The sequence below is a fragment of the Rhamphochromis longiceps genome, linkage group LG4, assembly GCF_057381845.1.
Source record: "Rhamphochromis longiceps isolate RC_006_pf linkage group LG4, R_longiceps_female_GT1.1, whole genome shotgun sequence".
Lineage (NCBI taxonomy): Eukaryota > Metazoa > Chordata > Actinopteri > Cichliformes > Cichlidae > Rhamphochromis > Rhamphochromis longiceps.
The window spans coordinates 33,561,059-33,584,764 of record NC_140560.1 but is presented as its reverse complement, the minus strand read 5'-3'; the positions used below and the strand labels follow the sequence as shown (position 1 = coordinate 33,584,764).

Sequence of the window (23,706 nt, the reverse complement as noted above, 5' to 3'; positions counted from 1 at the left end):
GGAGATCTCCAATGATGACTCAAACTACATGGTGAAAGCCAAGACTGCTTTCACAAAGGACATAGCCCAACGTATAGCACCTCCAGTTTTTTCAGCAGTCTGTGCTGCTAGGCGGTAAGCTTGTTGCAATTCAGTTTAATTATGTATCTGTGATCCGTCAAGCATCTTTGTGTCTCATCCTTGAATGTGAAACAGATGTCCATGGGCAACAGGGCCTCTCTACCAAACATACGCAAGTAGGGTGAGTACAAAGTTGCTTCATTCTGTGTGCAATTGTACACGTGTGCTACATGACTGATGGAATGATTACACATATATTTCTTCTTGGGATCCAAGGTTGCCACAATGGAAAGTAACGTCCGGTTAAATCTCTCCGGCTGTGGATCTCCTTGGGGATGATAAAGGGTTGTCCGGGATTTCAGATTCCTTACACTCTTAGAAGATCTTGAATCAGCTTACTCTCGAAATCATGTCCCTGGTCCAAATGTATTCATGCCGGAAGTCTGTCGAGAACATTGATTAGTCTCTGCTCATGTTCTTCCAAAGTCCTTCCAAACACTGTCAAATCTTCAAGGTACACTATTACCTTAATCATGTGCATGTCTCCCACCGCTTTGTCCATTACCCTTTGAAAGGTTGCAGGAGCTCCTGTTATCCCCTGGGGAATCCTCTCAAACTGAAAGAATCCCAAAGACATTTGAAAGCAATTTTCTCCTTGTCCTCTTCGGCCATGAAAATTTGGTACTATCCACTTTGCAAATCCAAGACTGAGAACCACCTGCTTCCAGATAAACAGTCCAAAACCTCATCAGTACGAGGAACTGTGTATTGAATAGTACAGGAATAGTTCTGCGATTCAAGGCTCGATAGTCCACACACATGTGCAACCGCCCCGTTTTCTTTCGTGCCAGGACAATGGGGGAAGCATAGGGACTCCTTCATTTTTTTTATTATTCCTGCTGCCAGAAGTCCTTGAAGGTGGTTGTGTAAGTCATCTAAATCAGCTGGGGCGACACGATGGGACCGCTCTCAAAAGCAGGTATGGTCAGCCAGACGGATGCGGTGTTGCACTCCTTTAGCCAAACCCACATCCCATTCATCCGTCGAGAAAACTTTACCTCTCTCTGCAAGTTTCTGCCTAAGCCTCTGTTTCTATTCAGCTAGAATCAATATTTACTTAAAAACTTTGTTCACACATCATTTGAGATATAAAAAAAAATTAAATTAGATTACATTACAAAAAGATTAAAAGCTCATTAATATTTCTGTAGTGGCGAATTTCTGTCCCAAGCTTTGAAAAAATAATTCTTCCCCTTCTTAATGTGAGCTGTCCAGGTTTATTTCTGACTCATACATACAAACAAAGCTATCATATCACAATGTCATAGTCAAAAAACTGTTTGCTGCAACAGCGCACATTTCCAATGCTGTGCTGGCTCATTCTATTCCACTACCACACGTACGGCATACAGTGCTCATCTTACCCAACACAAATTAAACACACAGTATATATTTTCCTCATAACATCTTATACAAATCAAACATGTAACACAATAAACCAAACAGTACCGAAAATATTCTTCTATGGATTGGCTCTAACAATTTCCATCGTCAAATAATAAAACTGATTTCTGGTTTAACTAAATACACAAGGCAGTATTAATTTTGACCCGTTTTCATTTTCACTCCTGTTATTTGTGTTCCAGTTGAGTTACATTTATTTAACCTTTGTCCTTAGCTGAGCTTTTTAACATGCAATGGGTTAAAAAAAATACAGTTTTCATTCTCATATAATACAGAACACACAAAATATAAAAACTACAATAAATACACAAAACAGGGTACACCGTTTTAAATATATCTCTGAAAAGTAATACTTTAATTTATTAATAGATAAAACAGCTACAGTCCTACTTTGCTCTTCGACAACCCCTAACCTTTGCAGGGAAAGAGCTCATATCTGTAATTAATATGATTGCCTTTTATTGTCTAAATTTAGGTGTGTAGAGTGATATTTTATAGTTGTCATGCTTCAAGTCACTCTGTTACTGTCTTTAGCAATATCTAAGATAAACGCCTTGCAGGCAGCCTGTTGTTACATTTAAGGACTAATTTTAAAGACGCACACACACAAATGAATAAGACTCTCAAAGCTAAGTAGGCTGTATTTTTTTAAGATGTGACAATGATGCCACTGAAGAGGCTTTTCAGAGCCTGACTGCATCAGAATAGGAGTTGTAATAAATATGACATTTTTATAATATCAATGGTAGTGAATTCACTTTTTATGTCTTATAATGTCTTGTTTCCACTTGAGCTAAACTGTAATTTTGTGCTCTTTGGCGTAACCTACAGAAGGTCAATAGAGCTTATGGTGGTGTGATAAACTATTAATTAGACAATAATAATCCCCCCACCCCCCCAAACCCATTTTCTCCCTATTCAATAAACTCCTTAATGTGATCTCATGACAGGACATGCAGTCTGAGATGATGTTACGCTCTCGCAATTTGGTGTAGTTTGCTGCAATAAATGATTCCGTTTGGTTATCGGAGTATTATTACAATAAGCGCTTATTTTTAGAAAAGAGCATAAAAGCCTGATTAGGTTATTCTTAAACTGGAGCATTCAGCGTTCCACATTTTAATCACCACTCATCCTTGTCAAATAGGATATACTGCAGCCCCCTCTGCACCACATCAGTCTCCTACCTCGCCCTCCTACTCAAAATGTCCAAAGACACGGTGTTACTCTCATTAGGATGCTGAATGCAGAGAGGAGCCCTGATCTATTCAGAATTGCTCCTACAAGAGCGGGGACCTCCTCCCCTTCAGAGGGGGCATAGAGCTCCAGATTAAAAGTCACTGTGTTCACCACCCTGCTAAAGCACTCCCATTAACAGACATTACATTACCTACCCCACATGTTCAAATCTCTAACTGGGGGCTTCATACCACTTGTCATTACATGCTGGGATAAAAGTCTTTTTAATGTTAACATCGTCACATTCACTACGCCACCTCCCTACTTCAAATGAAATCCACTTATTACTGTCCGTTCTGTGGCGCTGCCTAGTCGGGACGCCGATTTTGTGAACAATTAATCCGTATTTAAGGTTGTTAAGTGTGTTGATACACTGAATTCCTGCGCGCTGAGGGGAGAAGCCAAAGCCAGCAGCTAATCAAAATGTCTCTCAGCGATTTACAGAGCAATGCAAACTGCACTTTTTTTTTTCCTTTGGAGGGGTAGGTGGGGGGGGGTTACACTAAAACCTTTTCCCAGTGTTTCTGAGCTGAGCGTAAGTTGCTCCCAGCTGTTTTGGAGAGGAGGACTTGGTTCAGCATTTCTGGGTTTCACGCTGCCCTCGCTTTCCTTTTTTTGTCGTTTTTTTAGCTCAGTGTAGAATTTCTTGCAGGAGGTCACACTAAAGAATGTCAACTCTGGCTCCATGTGGCTGTTTATGTGTGTGACATTTCTGTGATGGGGTCAGACTATGCCGTGTTCAGTGCGTGTATCATCATACTTTTTTGGTCAGTGTACAATGTGCATGAGCAAAGTTGAACTGGTTTCTTTAAAAGAAACAAAGTTGTAGTACATCTGGAACACTGTATCCGTTGCTCACTCTTAACAAATATAATAAACAGAATACTGGCACTTATAATAAATATTGTTTTTTGTATTTTTATTTATGCATGAGTTACTGCCATCATCAGCTCAATCCAAAAAACAATAATGTGCCATTTTGCTGAAACAAACATTAATCATTGCATCTGCGTGCCCTGGATTGAAGTCAATGAAAAAAAGTAATCCTCAAAAAGTAAAAGGTACTATGTCATTTACAATTAAAAGTTAGGTTCAAACAAACACAAAGGGAAGTTTTGCTCTTTGTTGCTTGCACTATAGTCCAACAGTCAGCTGGTGGAGGCACTGAAAGATCTGACAGAGTGTTTGGAAATTTGTCAGCATGAACTGACCACCAAATTGGATGGGTGTGTTTGGATGAGTATGAGGTCTGTGTGCGATAGAGGTGGAATATTTCCAACTGAAGCAGACATGTTTCCATGATGCACAAATTGATACTGGTTCACGTCTTTATATGCATCATGTGAACATTTTTGGTCCCAGCATACTATATCGGAAATTTCTTTTTAAATATGTATATGTGTGAAGGTGTATGCTGTATTATAATTGGGACATGTGAATAAATATAATTATAAGCGTTTTGTAAAGACAGACAATACAGAATAAAACTGTGACCACAATCTATAAAACAACTGAGCAAAACACGTTATTTCTCTCAGGCATCAGATGGATAACCATAATATGGGAATAGAAATAAATTGTTAACCTCTTAACATCCACTAGCTCACCAGTGAACCATGTAGGGCAAAGGTGGACAATTATTTTTTGCAAGAAGCCTCATGAGAAACTGTGACCATTATGGAGGTCCACACCAACAACTTTTTACAGATATAAAATTATTATTGACCAGAACTGAGTCTATCTTATTGGTGCAGCCTTCCACAACAGTCCCAGTTTTTATGTGACCCCTTGGGCAAATTAATTGTCCACCCCTAAAGTAAGGGAGGGTTAGAGTTGCATTTTAGCCACATGCTAAACAAAAAAAGATCCAGAAACTATACAATTCTACCTTTTAAATCAGATTTCTAACACAGATTTTTTACAGGTTTTTTTTTTTACATCTACAAGACTGAATATGCTAAACAGATTTTTAAAAACTGAAATAAAGGGGTAGATGTAGAGCTGGGCGATATAAGATTTTTTCATATCACGATATGTTTTTTTCATTTCAGGCGATAACGATATCTATCACGATATAAGCCAAATAACTATATTTGTAAGATTTAAATGTGCCGTTGCTCACAAGTAAAATGTGAAATAATCAGCAGCTTGTTTTTATTTATATATTTATTTCCCATAATAAGTTCAACAGGGTAGATGTACTTAAGGAACATGAGACTTTTTCAGATAAATAAAGGCAAATATTGCAAACTACACAAAAGGCAGCCGCTAAAGCGTTTAAGTTTCAAAATAGAACAAACAAAACAGACTAAATTGTCAATTCCACTTAGAAACAAAATATTAATTCTAAAAATAAATCTTAGTTTGTTTTACAGAAGAACAGACAAAATTGACTAACTTTTGTCAATATCAAGTAAACTGAGAACTAAAAGGAAATTCTCAATCTCTCCTTGTTGTATAGCTTAGCTTTTCAAACAGTTTTAACAGTTACTTTAGTCTGACAAAAGCCGAATGACGAATTAGCGCTTCCAGTCAGAGACAGAGGCTACGTCCACACGTACACGGGTATTTTTGAAAACGGAGATTTTCCGTTTTCGTTTTAAAAAATAATCCCGTCCACACATAAAGGCAGAAATGAAGGAAAACGCTGCTATGAACATGCCAAAGCAGCAGGTGGCGCTAGATTCCTAACCGTGCAGAAATGTTGGCCAATCAGAAGTCTAGAAGCCTCGGTGGGAAAAAGTAAACAAAGCTGGGGCATAGAAGCAGAACCGAGTCGTATATGTGGAGGGACAGTAACTGTGTGTATATGTAAGCATTTAAACACTGCAGAGAGTAGAATTAACAGTAACAGTATTGTAGAAATTCATTTCACCGAAACAATAACGTGGTGCACAGTGTGACGTCAAAAAATGCGCACACCTTTGACGCTGCGTTTTCTCCGTTTTTCTAGTCCACACGTAAATGCAAAAACTGAGTTTTCAAAAATCTTCGTTTTCAGTGACCAAAAACGCCGTTTACGTGTGGACGAAAGGTGCAAACGCATAGAAAAATCTGCGTTTTCAAAAATACCCGGGTACGTGTGGACGTAGCGCATGCACCAGTTTATTGTATTTCCAGACTTGCTTTCGGCACAATTTACAGTGCACGCTACTCTGTTTTTTGTCAGACTTGAAATAGCCGAAATACCTTCACACTACGGAACTTCTATGGCTCTTCCGTTCGACAATCTCTCCGGCATTGGAACCATCATCTGTTTTCTCTTCAGTAACCTTCGGTCACGCTCGGTTGATTTTTCTAGTCGGCACACTCATTTCCTCCATTACCCGGGCGGTACGGTGGCTGGCCGCTTCCCAAACAAATACACGTGTGCGGCTTGGCACTTGTGCTGTACGTAACAAGTCACGTGACGTGACGCTGCGGCTGTGATTGGTTCGGCTCTGCGCTACGTAATTTGGATTGGCTGCTCTTTTTTTTTTTTTTTTTAAGAGGACAAGAGCGGCGAGGTCTATCGCGATAGTTAAATTTTTCTATCGAGAAAAGGTTATATCGCGATACATATCGTTATCGTTCTATCGCCCAGCTCTAGGTAGATGTAAACCTAACCGTATCACCATCACAAACTCTGGGGTCACTGGTGACCAGGTGGAGGTTAAGAGTTTAAAATGGATAACAGGAAACAATTCAGTGATTTTTTTTTTAACAGAAATGTGTTTGTATCCCATTTTAGGTGGAGGTACCATTGAAATGTAAGGAAATACACTTTATGGACAACTGAATATAGGATTGTCAAATAAATCGATACAATTGATACAAATTACTATTGGATTCGATGCTCATTTGCAACAGTATCAATACCAACAGGCAGGCACACAGCCCCTCCCCTCACTAGCAGCTGAACACATGAGCAGCAGTCACCACACTGACCGACACGTTTTGAGACAATGTGAGAGGTCAGCATAGCTCCAGTTTCAACAATGTTAAACTCATAAGTGTTAAGCTGGCAGGAGCAACATTAGCCATCTGTTATAATTCGTTATCATTAAGGCAGCAGTTAGCAGCTACAGCTAATAACAAAACCATAATGTTAATGTGGGAGCCAGGAAGCAAACATTATCAGTCCAGCCCATAGATTATGTTAATTTAACAGGATAACATAATTATTTGAGTCTAAAAGGTGTAACTTTCCTCTTAAAGTCCCAGATAGATGCTGTCAACCAACAACTAGAAAGAAACAGTGGCAGCCTACCTTGACAACTCCATGTGAGCAGCAAAGAAAATCATCTGACGTCAGTTTGAGTGTTTGAAATTTTGCCTCTTTTTCATATTTTAAATTTTGTTGTTTTTGGTACTGAAAATGGTTTTGAAATTGGGTTTGAAATTCTAGTATCGTGACAACACTATCCTCTTACACACGGAGTTGCTAGCGCAGTTATCTTTCACTCCTCCATAATTACATGTTCAGCTAAAGATGAATTGATGCTGGTTTGTTACAGTTATTACAGGGGTGTAATCTGCCTGTCATAACTTAGATTACCATGTGTAATTCTTGCTCTGTATTATTGTCATTTTCTAAAATAATCCACTGATTTTTCGTAGCCCTCTATTTGCTTTGCTGGTTTATGTAACAGGATGCATCTGTTAGGGAACAAAAATATTTTTATCTGGATACAAATGGAGATGACTATTTGTTTTTCTTCATTGACACTTCTCAATTTATTGCATTAAAGTGGGTGTTCTGCAATCACTTGTGATAATAGTGACGTGCAGCAGTTGGCTGTCACAGTCACATTATGCTTTTATCTTTATGATTCTTAGTTTGGACTAAATACAGACGCTGCAGTTTGGCAATAAATTGTAATATCTGACATTTTTTGAGGTTTTAACAAGAACCTGAAGGCATCAAGTTTATCTATGTTTCATAGGAGTCTACATTTAGTACTGCATTACTGCTCATGAAAATTATATAATTTATATATTTTTCACATCACACTGAAGTCGCGTCAAACTAATGTGCATAATGTCTTTCAGCATGAGGCTTGGCAAGTATAAGTACTCCTATAAAACTCTAATATTTGGGATATTTTTTGTTTGGCAGTTTTACAGATTTGTTGCTCTTAATATTTAACTGTTAACACGCCTTTATCCCTAAAAGTCGACCTTTTTCTGCATATGAACATGGTCAAATTTGCAAATAATGAGGTGAGCGTATGTATAAGTAACAGTTGGTGCTGAAATTTCAGACTGCTCCAAACATTTCGTTTGAAACCATTTTTTTCTGCTAGTTGATGTTTTTAATTTCATTGAGCCAAAGGTCCCTAAAATAGTCACATCAGGCACACATCTGGTTGTGAGCACACAACCCCCATCCACCTGATGTTTATGAGGCACAGCCAATCAGAAGAAGGACAAATTAAAGGGAGAGGATGTAGGATAAATAATGATCATTCTGAACTGTGAATCATGCAAAAGTACTCTTAGTACAGTAGTGAAGTCTTTAAAAACAATGGAGCTGGACATGCTTGCAGGCATTATATATGTTAAAGTCTTCTGTTGAACAGAATGTGTAGATTAAAATATATATAGATCTTTGGGGATATTAGCTATAACAGTTCTGCTGATAGGTTTGATCCTTGATCATTTTCTTTTTTAAAAATATATTGCCTTCACACATTTCCAGTATCAGTGCAGCTGCTTATTATTTAGAGTCTGAACACAGTGTAGGAAAAAAAAACCAGGCCTGTATATGACTCAGGTGTGTAAAAGCTCGACTATTAGTTTGACGTCATTGTTGTATAACGACAAAAACATGCCAGAATTGATAATAGCGGGTAATAAGCTTGGAGGCGTTCAATTCCGATAGATGGGATAATTTGGAAATGGTTCTCAGCTGCCATTCCCATCAATGACAGAAAAGGTCACACACTACTGTTTTGCTTATTAAAACTACACAGAAGGCAACTTATTTCTGTGATACTGGTAAAGTGGTGTTAATTAATTAATTTGTTTTGTTTTTTGTGGTCATTTCAAATACAGTTTCCCCTGGGCATGTTAAAGCAGTGGTTCTCAAATAGCCAGTTTAGAGCCTGCGTATGATTGAGGACTGCATGGGGAAAATGGACACATCAGTGAAAACACTTTCAGTTAGAGTGTGTACCATGTCTGCTCAGCACAGTGCTTTATGTTGTTAATAATCATTTTCATACTGGTTTAGAGTTTTTCAACCATATCCAAGGTGGCTGTTTTTTAATATTGACAGTATCTGTCACTGTTAGGAAGATTTAACCTGCTTCGATGACTAAAACAGGGGAACTGAAATTACAGACATACTCTGTTAGTTTCCTGCTGGGCTGCAATATCATGGTATGACATGAACTATGTGATAACATGATTGCATTGTTATCCTAGGCCTCAGTCCTAGTAGGCGTAGAGATTACTTTACAACCCCGAGGCAACCACTGTTTGCAGGGAAAACTGGTTAGTCAGTGGTTGTTGGAAGTTGCTGGTAGGTGAAATGAGTTGCTAAAGATTCGGTCATGCAGGCCTAAAGTCTAGTGCAGGGGTGGGCAACTCCAAGCCTCGAGTGCTGGCGTCCTGCAGGTTTTAGATCTCACCCTGGGTCAACACACCTGAATCAAATGATTAGTTCATTACCAGTCCTCTGGAGAATTAGCAGACTACCCCAGTTAAATGGTGGTGAAACTGTGGAAAGTGGAATGCAAATCAGAAATAAAGCTGGTTTGCCTTCAAAGCGAAAATGGGACTTTTTAAAATGTACTGGTTGCAGCAGTAAGTCACAAGTTTTACTTTGACATTTTTCACTTTCCCGTTTGCGTTGCCCTTTCACTACTGCCTGGTGAGTAGTTGGCAAGCGTTTGCAGATAAGTTGGCATCTTTGATACAAACCACAGTGACTTGCTGGCTACCAAAGCCATCACATGGAGGTTTTTGGTTCTGCACTCTCTTTGAAATCTATTTCATCTACTGACAGCGACCAGTCGCCATCCAGTCAGCTGTTATACATTTTTCCCTAGCGACTTGTGGTTGCCAGGTGATCACCGACCAGTATCTAGACCTGTGTGCAGAGGCATTAAGAGGTCAAAACTCCAGCTAGACTTCAATTACTCGACCAACATATTTGACTTTTTGCCTTATCAGAGCACATCATCAAAATCAATCTTATTTAAGATGTTATAGACAACATTTTACATAGGACGGGTACAAAGTCGGAAAAAAAAACAGTCATCTACATTCACAAAGATATCTGAAAGTTAAACATCTACAAGGATGGGCTGATATGGTCAAGTGATTTCAGGCCAATCACAGACAAAGGGGAGTGTCCAAGAAGAAACATGGGTGGAATGATGTTTAAATTTTGCTCCATAATGTCTTTGGACGTCAACACCAAGTGAGCACACAGTTTTGTATTTTTGGTACCTATACTTATTTTATTTAAAAAGTTGATATGTTTCCATTTTGACCCCGGCAAAAAGCCACAAGCCAAAATATGTCAGTCAAGTGAGTGTTGCTGGAGTTTTTCTCTCTTCTGACTTTATTCTCTCCTCAGTGCATCTTGGAAGTGGGTGAATTTGTGCCAAAGACCTCTATTTATTTATTTTTTTTCATTCTTATGAAAAAATTATGATAGCAAGGGCTGCACTTTGAGAACCATATGCTAAAGGACAAAATACACTTCAGCATTTCCACTGCTAAGGGAGCTTAATGGTTTGCACTATTTAGGTAGTGGCAAAGCCCCAGAGTGTGCACTTTTTGCTGTGTATAAATGTAATGGTTGGAGCCTGGTTTGATGCACATCCATGTATCAGGACAAAGCTCGCTGCATCTCTAATTGGAGTGAGGAGTCACTGCGATTCAACAATGCTGTGCAACAGCCCCACTTTGAAGTTAACAAGAGCGTTTTTTTATATGTAACATTAAGTCGAGTCCCCCACACACTTACATCATTTACACACACGCACTCCAAGCTAGCCGCTCCGACTGAGCACCTTTAATCACAAAAACGTTTGTTTCTAATTAGAACAAGTAATGTCATTACAAGTCTTCCTTTACTACTCAAGGTCAAAGTGAAGGTCATCAATACATGATTTCACAAATGGAGTTGTGGACTCTCTTCCAGCTACATAGTGTAGAGTAAAAATGAGCAAATGCCTGAGAAATAATGAGAACAGCAACAGTTTAAAATAAAAACGATTACGATATTAACTGCCTGTGCAAGTGAAGTGCTATTCTTTAAAGCAAAGGAGAATGCTATGACTGCATATGTTCTATTTGAAAAACATTTTCTGTTACATGACTGCAACACACCACTCAACTGTCTGCTCACTATAAAGAAAAATAAATTAGATTAGTTATAAAATGGGACGTTTTTAGCACTGATGCTGTCATATTGCTGGTGTTTTGCACATTAACAACATACAGAACAAAGTGAATTATTTAACCAAAGGAGTTCTCTGCAACATATGATGCCAGATTTTACACTGGAACAAGGCTCAGCGTTTAACTCGGACAACACGAGTGGAAAAAGGGAGAATAAGTATTTACTAAGTGTCGTGCAACATGTGGAGCAGAGGTGGGTACACTTTTATTTTGTGTGCATCTGTGTGAATGTCTCCGGCGAATCCTCGCGGTTTTACGCATAAACCTTCGTCTTTTTCACAAACAAACCGACGGCGTGTGCGTTCATGAGTGAGTGATAAGCAACACGCTCTCGGCCCCCATCCATTCAGGCCTCGCCCCAGCCTTCTCTATGAGTGACACACTGACTAATACACAGACAGATAAACACTCACACTGACAAACACGATAAGGCTTTGCCCACAAAACACTGACACGGACTGACTGATGGACGTCTCCATGGAGACTAGTCACCAAGACTGACACAATGTCTCTCGCCGCTGAGCGCCGTGCCAACTGAATCAGAGAGGTGAGGGAGAAGAAATGGAGATAGAAGGCGCGATAAATAGTGTGCAGCACCAGAAAGATTACAAAACAGCGTTGAAATGTTCTGGCCTGCGTGTGGATGCAGTGCAGATCTGCTCTAAAGCGCCACGTGATCGTCTTCGCTGCCCTCCAATCGGCTCCTCTCACACCCTAGTCTCACCCCACCACTTACACCTCTCCATCACTTTTCCCCCTTCACACTCCTCTTCTCTCTCTCTACCTCCTTTGTGCTCATCTCCTCGCCCCGCTTTCCTCTCTCTACACCTAAGGCATGTTTATTTCCACACCTCACCTCCTCTGCTGATTTCTCCACCCTTCTTCCTCTGCAGGTTCTTCTCTCCAGCCCATCTCTCTCCCTCTCTGTCTCATTCCCCCCTCTCTCCCTCTCTCTTACTCTCTCCCACGCTGTGCGAAATGGAAGCTCTCACAGAGACCTGAGGTTGCCATAGTAACCTGCCATAGTAACCACTCACCATCTTGCGTCTCTCCGTCACATCGGCGGGGGCTCGGGGCGTCCGCGGCCCTGCTCTGCAGCTCCCAAAGCGGGGTGTCAGTTCGCTAAACCCTGCAGTGTGGAACCGTGGAACAGTCCCTGGATTGAATCTGATTTTGGCCAGACAAAAACTCTAAATGACTACGCCTCTAAGAGGAGAAATAACTGCGTGATAACTGAAAAAAAAAAACAACAACTATTTTATCTTCGGATTTGTTTGATCGGTCAGGTCACTGTAAACCCACAGCTGAGAGGAAAAATACAACCATTAAAGGAACAGTTCACTCCAAAATCAAAGATACAGGCCCGTCCTCTAGACTGTAGTGTTGTTCATCCATCTAAATTAATCTAGTATGAGTGCCCTGCTTTTAAAGCTATCAGCTGTTCAGATGCCTGCCTTCTCTTGGATGTATTAGAACTAAACGGCACTCGCCTTATGGTACTCAAAAATCCAAACTCAACAGCAATGCCAGAATTCATGACCCGGGTACTCTAAAAGCCCACAAACTTTGATGTGAGCAGTTTCATTTAGTAACTATTTTTTTACTTTTTTTTTTCTCTCGCACTATGCACCACTGCTCTGTCACTCTTAGAAGCTCTACTCATCCAGTGAACACAGCAGAGAGAGGGAGACCTCTGTTCCTGTGCCAGGAGAAGTCGTCGTGATGCTGACCAGAGTTTTTTTTTTTTTTTTTTTTGCAATGCCTTTAAAAGAAATCCTCTACAGGGGTGTGAAAAGTCGCTTAATCTCCCAGCAAAGTCACTAAGTTAGCAGCAGTGAGGTCATCTGAAGTGTGATGCTCACTACTGGGAGTGTGAGGGAGGTCAGTCACACAAGCTGAGTATACAGTCAACATTTTATAAAAAATAACCAAATCTGAAAATTCAGAATTAAATACTCAACAAATGGATATCCAAATGATTTAGTATTTGGCACAGTCTAATTTTTGGTCTTTATCTACCTGCAAAGACAGGTGAATACCCATGACTGCAGCATGGGTATTCATCATATTAGCTAACTGGATGTTTTCTGGATTGGCCGATGTAGACAGTAGAAAGAAAATAGCTCCTAAGGTGAAACTGATCACAGCAAGGTTTGTGGATTTTTAAAAAATTAGTGTTTTTTTTGATAAATGTATCATGACTTCTGGAAAGAGAATTTTACGACTTCAATGGTATTTTGTCATGAGTGTAACAGATCTGTTTTTCCTTCTCCTTGTGGGATGTTTGGTTCGGGTGGTTTAGTGTGTCGATATATGATAACTGAAATGTGCAGGTACTTGGACATGATTGATGTGCCATCTTTCGGCTTGCAGATGATTGGCTCCAGGCTGAGGACAGTCTGGTGCCATCGTGGGCAGAGATTTATTCATCTTCCTCCTATTCCAACCTGCCACACGTGTTTCCACCTGTAGCTTTTGCTATGCGGTTTGCTTGATAGACTGAAGGAGTTTGTAGTGGTGGGATGCTGTTTCTTTTGACATGTTTTCCCCATGCTGGGCAGGTAAGTTTATGTATTTTGGTTTATTCCTATCAGTTAGGTCGCCTTCGGTATATTTCTTTAGATAGAACTCTTGGTTATTTTGGTCTTTGGTCACTTTAAAGATAACTATATCAAGTTCAACAAGTTGTTTCTGTGCCTCATCGGGAAAACTAAGATTCTTCACGTTTCTCAACCACCCCACTTTTGCACTTTGAGCACCACAAGGCAAGTAAGGTCTAGTTTTTTGGTATTCATGAGAGGGCAGACAATATCTCCAAAAGTACATAGCAGCTCACACCAAAGCAATCTAGATAGATTGGTCTGGGATGTTCTAACTCTTTAAGTCTCTATTCTAACAGAAAAGTTCAAACTAAGCCTCACTGAGGCTTTAGTATGGGAAGTGCCTTACCATATCAACTGTTTTGAGTTTGATAGAGAAACTTGAGCCTGAACACCTCGCCACTGCACCACCCAATCTGAAAGCTACCACAAGAGAAATATGCAAGAGGGGCACAATATATAAATAAACCAGTACAACTGAGTCAACACTCTACATATATCGCGGGGAGTCCGGGGACTTGGAAAACAAACAGTGAAGACGTGCACAGGTTCATGTGATGGCACCGAGAGTAATCGTCCTAACCATACAGCAGAATCTGCGATTTATCACAGCGATGGCGCGTAGCTTTGCTAACTGCCTCCTCTGGGGCCCTTAACGGCCTCCAGGGACGGCTGCTGGCATGTCTTATCGCCCACCCCCACCTCAGGAGCCGCCATCTCACAGTGACATCAGCACAGCCCCCATTGCTGCCCCTGAAAATACGACAACCTCCAACCAGCTACAAAAAGGACGTTTGGATTACGTGTCATCTTGTGCGACAGCATGCCCACGCTTCTCTCCAGGCATCTCATTGTGATCTCTCAGAGCGCCGTGGAAACCAAACCTGTCTGTGTCAGGCTTGAATCACATGTAAAAACAACAGCGGGAGGAAGAAAAAAAAGAGCGAGAGAGAGAGAAAACATTTAGCATCACACTTTGGTCATCAGGATTATAATTTCATGCTTCTGTTTCTTGCCATCTCCATCATCAATATTTATACTGTCATCAGCATCAGTATGCCACAACTGTTGTGCCTCCGGCCGGCACAGCCAGCCAGTGAGGCAGACAGAGGAGGAAAGGCCTCAGCCCGACTCTGCAATGCTGTATTGAACTCTTATGCCACCACTGACCCGAAACAAACTCCCTCAAGACTCTGTTCATAGATGCAGCCAAGCCGGCAGTAGCTGTAAAGCAGGGTGGTCATTGAGGCTTGACCGCCTTCATTACCCAATCACATTTACTAATACTTAATCTAACCAGGAGAAGATAATATCTCTTCTATTTGCCAAACTCAATATCAGACACTCAGAGCTGACCGCTCTCTCTGGTGAGCTCATTTCAGACAGCACAAACCGAAACTGCATCCTGACTGCCACTCACGGTGACACGAGGAAGAAACAGCCGCTTTCAGCCATCTTTACTAGGAGATGATCGGATTTTCGAGCACCTCCAGGCAGCTCTCCCAATGTGCCTTCATGAACTCATGAGGTAGGAGGGGGAAGGAATCGCCTTAGTTCATTTTTTCAGGCGTCGCTCTTCACTTTAGGTCATGATGAGAATATACTCCTCAGGGGAAATCTCACCATTTCTAATTATGTCAATTCAATGGATTATAGCTTTCATTTTGTGTCATTAACCATTGCCAATCTTCCAACTATTATTCAATAATTAATGTCTGGACAATCATCATGTTCCCCAAAGGGCCAACACCCAGGCCTGGACAGAAGACTCAATCAAACCAATCATGGCTAATTATACCCACCGCGCCATCATAGGGAGCTTAGCATTTCTGCTCTGCACGGGTCAGTGCTCATGCACTCCCTGCCCCCTGGTTGCGGGGATTCAAATTGTGCCACATCATGCACAAAAACAGAATCTCAGATATCCAGGTTCTGGCGTGGCGTGAGCACGTGGCGACTGTGTGCGATACGATCCCAGCGTCTCAGATGGGTCCCTCGTCTTGCTGCATTTTGAGCTGAACGCCGGAGGTTCCTCCCACAATTCTCTGCCTCTCTTGGCTGATCGGTGACTCTCCCTTCACCCTTCAACCCGTGTACATCAGCAAGTCTTGCAGCCATCAATCAGTGACACCGCCGCTCTATGAAGAGATCAGCGGCCAGCTTGCCCTGATTAGAACAGTTTAAGTGTCATCTATAATCTCTATCTGGCTCTGGCTCTTTGTCACAGAAATGAGTGCGTGTGCATAAACACACAGGTATGCACAAACTCAGGCAGACACCATATTTAGGGCAACAGTTACTCCCTTTGCATTCTAATGTAGCAGCGAATTAATGCAGTCCATTGTCCTTTTACAGTAAGGGGACAAAGAAAGGCAAACTACACTTTAACCAGATTAAAAGCACCCTGGCTTCATTTGGGAGATGCACAAATCATTGGGACAATATTTTAGGGGGCAATCATTTATATGCTGGATTCCTCTCATGCCCTTTGCCACCTAGGGTGTTTGTTTTTGGAGGATTTGCTTCGACTTTTATATATCTCCTCTGGAAATAATCCGCAATGGCTCCACTATTCCGACAACGTTAGAGCAGTGGGGGGCTGAGCATTATCTCAAAGTCACACCTTCCCTCTAGGCCAGGTGTGCAGGTGTAATTTACCATGTCCCTGTTAACCTGCTTGCTTGTTTTCATCAAGCTCATCGGCCATGCATAAGTGGTGTGCCTAGGAAATTAAAGAGCAGCTTGGCCTGATTCCTCAAATGACTGAAATTGCTCAGCCGGTGCTTAATTTGTGACACAGGAAGGAGTCAGTGGGATGTGTGTGTCTGTGTGTTAAATTTATCAGGTGACAGTTGAAATTTGCAAGATGACCCACATGCTATTTCTTTTTTTAAGTGGTCAGACTGTAGAAGAGGTTCAGAAAATCCTTCAGGAAAGTGTTGACTGCTATATTTTATTTTATTTATTTTTCCACCTTTCGCACATTTTAGAATTAAAAAGAAAATCTGCCAAATGTCCTTCCTTTGGTTGCCGACAATTTAGACCTTGGAGCTACCAGTGTCTAAATGTTCCCGTTACATGAACAGAGTCCATGAAGAGGAAATCAGATGAATAAAACATTCCACCTGCATCCCATTTAACTAATCTGTGTTAACCTTTCCTTGTGAATCGTGACATTGTTCAATTTTAATAACATGCATATTAGGTCAAGAGGTGTCATGACTTTGCACCTTCAGGACTTCATAGAGATCTGACCTACTGTAAGTTGTGCATTAGATTCCCCCTATTTCAAGGTCTTTACTCATTCAGTACAGGGTCTTCTTGATTTTATTTAAAATTAAAATCCCAATAATGAGGATCACAAGAAATCACGTCCCCCCATCCATAAAAACCACATCACAGAAACTAAATAGACTGCTGTCTTGTTTGAGTGGTCACAATGTGGCTGTCTTTCAGTAAGTGAGGTAATGCTTCGGTTTGTGGGGTTGGTGGGAGGAGGGTAGCAGCAAAGTTCAAGATGAACAAATTCCGGTGACATTCCGGCCTGGCTTTTGCGGCAGTGAGATGTCTTGATATTTTGAAGCGCTGCCCCGAGCTGGAGCACCTTGGCTTTAAATGCGATATCATGTGACAAGCTTTTCATGAAGCCCGAACCTTGCAGTTACTGGTGATGTTGTAAATACAGTTCACGATCAGCTAAGAAAGAAGCCTCGCTACCTCACTATTGACCATAAACCAATATGATTGGATGAAATACATGCTTTTACGAGCAACATAAAAACTTACCATCCTCTTAAAGTTTTACGTCTCTAGGCTTATTTTGGATCCAATAGAAAGGATGTGCAGTGGAATGAGGGCCCATAAATGGTATATGTCGTGGTCATTTGCTCGACTGTTTAGCTACAATGGTGTAGAAATTTATAGGTACTGTAAAGAGCTTTGAATTGCGGGGTGTAAAATGCAAGCAGCAAACAGTTCTACTTTAGCAGTATGAGAGCATGGGAGGAAATCCATACTGACACAAGCCATCTTCCAGTTAAAAACACACACACACACTTCTTTTTTTTTTTTCTTTTTTTTTTTTAAATGACATCAGAAACAGCAGTATGCGACATTACGTGATGGCAGAGCTTCAGTTCATCCTTTGTCATTTTTTTTTTTTTTTTTTTTTTTTTTTTAATAAATAGGACAGGGGGAATGAATGAGAGAAAGAGGGGGAGAGAAAGAAAGAAAACCAAAGGGGAGAAGAGACGGTGAGAAGGGGGGGGAAGAGAGAGAGAAAAAAAAAAAAAAGAACTCCTGGGTCACCTGTATGGAGAAAAAAAAAACAAACAAACAAAAAAAACAAACAGAGGAGACAGCAAACAACAAAGAGTAACATAATAATAGAGAAAACAAAGCACCATCACAATAAACTAGCTAGTCATAGATATCAATATTTACTAAATAATAAACGATATTGTGCAGCACGCAAGATAGACAGCGCACAGTGTGCTTTGAGGCAGCAGCCAAGAAAGCTTTAGTCCGCGTCTGTGAATACCCATGTGTGCATACCTGTGTGGATCAGCATGCTTGCATTCCAAAGGTTTCTCCATGTAATGATCTGCTAGGGAGTGTGGGGGGGCCACAGCCCCGTCCTCCAGGGTGTGAAGCGGGTATGGAGGAGATCAAAACTCCAGACATCCAGAGGCCCCCAGAACACAAGAGACCATGGAAGACCAACAGAGGGGCAGCCGCGCCACTGTTCCAGTAAGAGCTGAGGAGAGTCCCAGATGAGGGCTCGCCCAGCAGCCGCGGAGCAGAAGCCAGGGGGAGTTGCAGTGACGCGCCCGTGAGCGCCGCCGGCCCCCAGCTGTGCCTGAGTGACCGAGCCCCAGGCCGAGAGGCCGGGGGCACCCCACCTCCAAAGGGGCCCGAGCGAGCCCCAGGCCCCAGGCCCCGACAAGCGGCCGCCAAGGAGTGAGCCGGTGTGTACCCGGACGCCCACCCCCAGACACAAAGAACCACCAACACACCGACACCTGAGGGAGTCCGCCACCGGCAGGGGAAGTGGTGGTGGGTGGAGATAGGCCTCCAAACCTTGGAGGGCCTGAGGTGTCCCCAGAGAGGTGGCGTCTGATACCCAACCTGACATATAGACACAGACATACAGGCACACACAGACACAAACATCCATTCCCACCCTCATGCTCTCATATGCACTCACTCCACACTCAACCAACGTGGAGACAGACATAAAGAGACGCTGTACACACAATCACACTCCCCAAGCGTACTCTACAAACCGGGTCTAGGTACCCTTGCCCCTGGAGGGGGGAATTGCACCCAGACCCAGGTGGTGTTACCCTTTTCCCTGCGGTGGGGAGAGGCAGACCACCCCGACTCCGCAGCAGCCTCCCTGCTGCTGCGGAGTCGGGGGCCCCACACCCCAGACCGCAGTCAGACGGCCAACTCCTCCTACTAGCCCTCCCGCTCCAGCAGGCCGCAGAGAATGGGGGTGGGAGAAGACTCCAAACCTCCCTCCACCCGCTCATTGTAGTGTTGATGCATATGTGTTCTAAGGTGCAATTAAAACCCAGGAGGGCATGGAGCTACCTGCCAAGGAGCAGCAGGTAAGCGCATAGTCCCTCCTGCTAGCCCTCAATGACTAAGTGTATTTAAAATTGAGAGGTGGGCAACGACGTCAGGGGTGAGGTATACACCCTGATGGTGATTTGGACTCCGTGATTGTGCCCACCCCCAAGATCCTATATGTATGTGTAATGAGAGTGTGAATAATGTGAATGTCTAAGTTGTGGGATAAAATTGAGGCAGAGGCAGCCAGAAGGGGACGGGGGGGGGGGGGGGGGGGGGGGGGGGTAGCCTCCTCTGCACCCTGGTGACATACCCCCACTCCAAGGCCCTGCATGTGTGGGTGGTTGTGGAGGAGCGGGAAGAGGGAGGCAGCTGGAGATGGGGAGGGAAGGAAGGGAGGGGCAGGTAACCCCTCCCTGGGGCCAGCTCCCCCGCTGACCCCAGTAGGCACTCCCACCCTCCGCGACCCGCCAGGGAAGGGGGGCCCAGGCCCATCAGACCGGGGCCCAGTGCAGTAGCGCCCCCCGGCTCCACAGAGCCCTGGACAGTCCACCCAACCCCACCACAGAGAAAACTGCACCCACCCCACCAACCACACATCTTCCAGACTACATAAGACGGTAAACGCCCAGGCTGAGATCTTCCTCCACCTCTCCTGTATCTCCCCCTCCTGCAGAGAGTTCCTGAAGAGAAGAAAGCTCCTGCAAGATGTGACCATCCCCCCCACCAGTTGAAGAGCCCCCCAGGCGGCTCGACGCACCGGCGGCACCCTGCTCCAGGGCCGGGCCCCCATGCACCCACCCGCCCACAACCCCGGCAACACACCAACCAGGACCCAAGCCCCCGAGGCCCGGCCCGGGCCCCAGCCCAGAGACGGAGCGCCCCCAGAACCTCACGCCCATCCCGGACCCACCCAGGGGCAGCCAGGTTGCCAGGTCAGTAACCCACGTCCGTCAGCACAGACCCTCCCCTAGCCCCGCTGCACGCAGCCGCGAGGAAACAGTCACCTGAGAGCCAACAGAGCCCCCAACCGGACGTGACCGCTACCCCGGGTTGAGCTCCCCAAGGAAGATGCCTCCGGGGAACCCCCCGACGCCCTAAGCCTGTCCCTACCCCCTCACCAATCACAACAGTGAAGGCGGGACCAAACTATGACCCCCCACCCCCACTAGGTGATGGAGCTGATAAAAGGGGCCCAGAGCAATTGATCTAATGTGGTGGCAGAGGCTGTGTCAAGACTAATGTAATCTAATAGATAATTTCTATATTGGTTAGAATTAAGATTATTTTTATTTTTCCAGTTCATGAGGACTGTTTTCTTGGCTATGCATAGGGCAGTGAAGATCATATGGGCTATATTCTTTTCTGAAGTGACATTATCTAAGCTGCCCAGTAGACACACTAAGGGGGAAGTTGGGATGTTACATTTCAGACACTTTGATAAGTCTTCACATATCTCGCGCCAAAACTTTTGCACTGGTGGACAGAACCAAAGAGCGTGGATGTAATTGTCTGGTGTATTGCCTTGACAGTGTGAGCAGTTGTTGGAAGATGTAAAGCCCATCTTGAACATCCGATGACCTGTATAGTGCACTCTATGAAGTATTTTGTATTGTATTAATTGCAGACTGGGATTTTTAATTAATTTAAAAGTTTTTAAGCAAATCTGAGACCAGAAGTTTTGGTCTAGGTTGACTGATAAATCTGCTTCCCACTTTGCAGTAGGAAGGGATATTGATTCATCTAATTTAGAAAGTGTTCTGTATATTTTAGATAATAATTTGGGGGATTTAAGAGTAAGAAAATGTGCCGCACTTAGTGGTGTTTGTAATTCAACTTGACTGAGGTTAAATTTCTTTTACACACACACTTCTTCTGAACCTCCCTGAAATTCGGCTTCATTTTCTTCCTTCCAGGCATGCAAATCTGCTAAAATGTACACTGTTGGAGGGGCTTCTCGGTGCATCAACACCCCCTTCCCCTTCCCACACATAACTACAGACACACGCAGATCCTTCCAACCTTTTTCTTGTCTAATCCTGCCCCAGTGCCCCAGTTCACCTTCCTACACCCCATTAATAACCTATTCTGTCTGTCATAAAACTCAGGAGATCATCCAGCTGGTCCACAGCACACACATTGCCAGCAATCTCCTCCCGCTAGTCCCAGTCGGTTCGGATTTCTCTCAAACACTGCACATTAGCATTTAAATCCCCTCATAACCATATCATTGTGTTGCAGATAGAGGCAGTAGATCTTCATTCATCAGTCCTAATCTATCTGTTCCTTGTTCTCAGCCGGAGGGGCCCCAGGCTCTGACTCAGAGCTTAACCCACCGCGCGTAAGCCGCAAGGTGCCTGCGCATTTTCCTCCAAATCTGGGGTCATCAACAGGGGCCAGCGAGGGTAGCTGAAGCCCAACACACACACACATTAACATTGTAAACTGGTCCGATTAGGGGGGGGGGGTTTAATTGAGTATATTTGAGTGAAAGCTGCGCGTTAAACGGATCATATATTAAGCCCTGTCAACAGCTTGTGCTACAGTGGATGCTCCTCTTATCTCCAAGGTTAGATTAACTTGTGCTGAAAAAGCACACAGAACACAAACAGAAACAAGAAATACATCCCAAGGAGCTGGTGCAAAGTTTGAACTGCGCATACGGACCAAATCCAATCATGCAAATCAATAGAATTGAATCGATTCCCTGTGACACACGTCTGTCTTGTTGTCACGCGTAATTCCTGGATATCAGCCACCTTTAGAGGCCTCTCTCGGATTCCAAACGAGGACAGTTCCCAAATCACATCCGGTCATGATACACGCAGATTTCCAACATATTAGTAGTTTGTAGCGCGTGAAATGCACTTAACTGTCCGCCAGACTCTCTCTCGCGCGCACACACACACAAGCGGACACACCAGACAAACACCAGAATGTCACGAAACTGCACCCGGACTCTGAATGTCATCGAGACACTTACCTTTATTTTATTATGCTTCCATCAAGTCCTGAAACACATCTTCGCTCAAAGCGCGCGTGTCGGTACTCCGAGAGCTCTCACCTTCCCTCAAATAACAGCGTATTCCACTGCAGAGCCGCCGACGCTGTCTTCTCTCCCTCCTCTCGCTCTCCTCTCTCTCTCTCTCTCTCTCTCTCTCCTCCGTCTCCCTCACTGTTTCTTCTCTCTCTCTCTCCCTTTCTCTCTTTTTCTCTCTCCCTCTCTGATTGATTCACCCTTTCCAAGTGCTGCGCTTCTACCGCTGGTAATGAGAATTGTCTCAGACATCTTCAGGTGGATGGAACCACTGGTCGATTCAGAGGGGATGGGCTACACTGCCGGGACAGTTTTTCTTTAAAAAAAAAAAATAAATAAAAAAATTTATATATATATATATATAGTTATTTTAAATTCTTACTTTTGAAGCAAAAAAAAAATGTTAAATGAGTGATTTGCGTTGGTCTGCGTTGCACATAAAACCTAAACAGTCAGTTGCAAACGCGCTCGTAGCATTAAACAACCTATTAATAACGCAAAAATGGGATTACATAATAAATAAATGCATCCAATGTAACAGTAATTATCACCTTCCTATGTGTTATGATTATAATTAGTCACAGGAACCCACACTTTCGTTGCATTTCACTATTCAGCTGCGGTGTTTTTTTTTTACATTTGATCCCAGAGACAGTCACGCACGTGTCCATATGCTCGCATAATCTCTATAAAATGACGGTGATGGTGCTGTTTACTGCTTGTTACAAGGAACACTGCTGCTTGGTCGGTTCCCTTGGCAACACTCACGCACACGCAGTGCTGAGCCCCACCTGTACAGCGCTACCTCGTTGGATTTGAGTCCTGCTGCCATTGTGGATCCCGTCGTACGTGTGGCATATACAGTATGCGCGCGGGTATATTGATTGGCATCCTAAGATGGAGGAAAGGAGGGGTATTGTGTTGGGCGCGGGGGGTTGAGCGTGTTTATTTCCCAGAAATTAACTTGCCTTTTTAAAGAATGTGAGCACTAATGTGATTGGTTTCAGGTGATGACAGTTTGGGCAAAGCCTCTCCGGGGATAGGTTATTAAATGTGGGAGTGAGGCGAGGTTTAAGGTCAGGTTAAGGTTGGAGGTCTGCTCGGGGTTGAGTTGTCAATCACTTCAGCAAGATATTAGCGGGGAGATGTGCGGTGGGTGGTTGAGCGTGTGTCCATCAGATAACAGAGGGTAAGAGGGAAGAGGGGATGAGTGTGTGAGTGCTGTGGGGGGATTCAGACGGGTGATTAGTGCTGGATTGATAATGTTCTATATCGAGACTCAGTGGATCACTCTTCTCACATTCTTGCACCTCAACGCCAGCACTTCATCACAGG

The 23,706-nt window shown here is 43.2% G+C and overlaps 1 protein-coding gene across 1 annotated transcript in view; it reads right to left on the bottom strand.

The window, feature by feature from the left end:
* lrrc4ba (leucine rich repeat containing 4Ba) overlaps window positions 1-22,581 on the bottom strand; it is a 54,481-nt gene extending 31,900 nt beyond the window's left edge. The window contains exon 1 of the mRNA XM_085404642.1: window positions 22,318-22,581. The gene's annotated coding sequence lies outside the window, so the exon portion shown is untranslated. The remainder of the gene's footprint in view (window positions 1-22,317) is intronic.
* Between the last annotated feature and the right edge of the window lie 1,125 nt (window positions 22,582-23,706).